Consider the following 2,500-nt stretch of genomic DNA (forward strand, 5'->3'; position numbering starts at 1 on the left):
CGTGCTTAAGGCAGGCGTTGAAGAGTCGCGTGAAGATGTGAGGCATCCTCATGACCGCGACTTTTAGGACCCTAACTTCAACTAAATCGCATCCTGGGGCTTTGTCGTTCTTAAGGGTCTTTACGAGACCCTTAAGTTGGTCGTCCGTCAAGTCTCGTGCGTCCTCTGTTTGAACCCTTAGGTTCTTCACGCGTTCGCGGATGTCTCTCTGTTCCGGTGTGTCGGCGTTGGGGTCGTCGTCGGGTACGTGTGTGTCCAACAGGACCTCAGCAGTCTCACGCATTGTAAGTGTCGTGCCATTCGCGGTTCTAAGTGTGCTGAGGACCGTGCCTACGCGCAATTTATCAGCCGCGTATTTATAGTGGAAGCCCCAGGGATTCGCGTTGCTTTCCGTCGTTATGTAACCGCGCCAGCTATTTTCTTTAGTTGTCCTAAGTAGCCTGGTATACGATCGCAGGACTACACGATACCTGCTCTGTTTAATCTTTCGCGCGTCAGGGTTAGTCTCCCTTCGGTAGCCGTTTCGGAGACGACTGACCAGTTTGCGTTTGCTGGTCAGCTCCTCGGTCCACCACGGATTCGCGCGACGGTAATGTCTGCGGCGCGGCATCGAATCTTGGCAGGCTTTGGTGAGTACGTCACCCAGTACTTCTGCCATTCTCTCAACATCCGCTGTAGAATCCAGCGGATGGTCCACGAGTTTCTCACGGGCCTCCTCATCGAGGGTCGGTTCGAACTTTTTCCAGTCGGCCCGACGAACGTTGAACCGCATGGTAGAGCCCTCGCCGACTCCCGAGTTATTGACGCGCTGTGAGGAACTCCGGATCGCTAAACGAAAGAAAACCGACGTGTGGTCACCGGTGGACCACTCGTCCTCCAACCTCCATGCACGTATGAATTTATACATGCCAGGAGTGGCCAGTGTGACGTCGATGAACGACGTACCTGCGGCACTCCTGAAGGTGGGGCCCTGCCTAGCATCATTCGCGACGCGGAGACCGAAAGACTCGATGAGCTCACCCAGGAGGACACCACGGTCAGTGGTCCTGGGGCTCCAAAGGGAGTGTTGGGCGTTGGAATCGGCCGCCACCAGAACGCGGCGACCCCTGAGACAGCTGAGAACCTTTTCAAGCTGCCTCAGGTGGATTTCTATGTCGTCCGAGTATTGAAAATAACTGGAGACGACGAAGAAGGATCCACCGGGGACGCGGGCTTCAGCACAAACGCAATGTGCATTACTTAATTGGGACACGTAAGCAATCTCCACGATGGAGTTGCACGCAACGACGGCCGCCCACGGTCGCTCCGTTGAGCTCGCGGCAATACGCATTCCGACTCCTAGGCCGCGGATGGCCCAGGTGTTCGCCTCCCGAATGGCATACGGCTCTTGGAGCAACAATATGTCCAGACGCTCTTTACGAATTAATTGGAAGACCTCCCCGGTTACTGCAATTGAGCGGGACATGTTCAATTGCAGTATTCTAACGTCGCGTTGCGCGCCCGGTCCCTCGATCGCAGGGGTCCGGGGAGGATGACCTATTGGGACGGGGGGTACCGGTGAGCCTCCGGTCGCGACGCGATGACTATCGATCCTACTTAGACTAACTTGGCACTCGCGAACCCTACCTAATAAATGAGTGGACTCACCGGTTGATGATCTTGAAGATCCAGGCGTTGGCTGGCTCGGCTGCGCAGTCAACTCCTCTTCCTCTGCGACTTCCTCGTGAACAGCACGAAGGCTGGAACCGTTCCCTCGTCGGGAGGGCAGTACCCCGGCGCACGGCGGGCGACTACGAACCCTTGAGGGCACCACCCTCCTTGGGTCCCTCGATGTAGCCGCTGGAGATGATGTTCTGGCATGCTGGGAAGCGATGCGCAGACTTCGCCGCACGACGGACGCATTTTTGTGCCCCCCCGGAGATCCGATTGGGGGCAGTTTAGCCTCCGGACAAGATTTGCAAAAATGCCCTGCCATGGTTGAAGTAGACGATACGGTCGCCGGCCGTGCCAAAAGGCAAGAGCTGAAAAGCTGAAAAGTAAAAGAAAAAGAATGAATAAGGAGATTAGGATTAGATGGGACGATTCCCCGCGGCACCGAGCTGGGTAGCTCGGGACGCTGGGCGCCGTCCCTGGGAGGGGGCCCTCCGGTTCCCGCCGAGCTGGGGAGCTCGGATCGGGGCCCGGTGGAGGCGCTGAAGGAGTGCTCCACCTCGACTCCCCTCGAAAGAGGAGCAGAGAGGGAGCAGACCCACAGAAAGGGGGAACCCACCCATCCCACCCGACGACCCACCCCGCGAACCGTCCCTTTCCCGAGGGATACCCACCCCCTCCCCCTGAGACCCAACCCCACGTGTGGCGTCGCGTTTTCGCCGGCCTCCACCGTTGCGGGAGGATCCGACTACTAACACGTGGCTGGAACAAGTTGCGAGAACCGCAATGTCCATGCCCTTCGCACTGCGAAGCAGCCAGTCCCCCCTCCCCCGCACCGCCCCGCGAACCG

The 2,500-nt window shown here is 58.2% G+C and overlaps 1 pseudogene; it reads right to left on the bottom strand.

Moving 5' to 3' along the window:
* Positions 1-2,500, bottom strand: part of LOC135172368 (large subunit ribosomal RNA) — a 9,404-nt pseudogene that overhangs the window by 3,452 nt on the left and 3,452 nt on the right.

The sequence above is a fragment of the Diachasmimorpha longicaudata genome, unplaced genomic scaffold (genome assembly GCF_034640455.1).
Source record: "Diachasmimorpha longicaudata isolate KC_UGA_2023 unplaced genomic scaffold, iyDiaLong2 ctg00000264.1, whole genome shotgun sequence".
Classification (NCBI taxonomy): domain Eukaryota; kingdom Metazoa; phylum Arthropoda; class Insecta; order Hymenoptera; family Braconidae; genus Diachasmimorpha; species Diachasmimorpha longicaudata.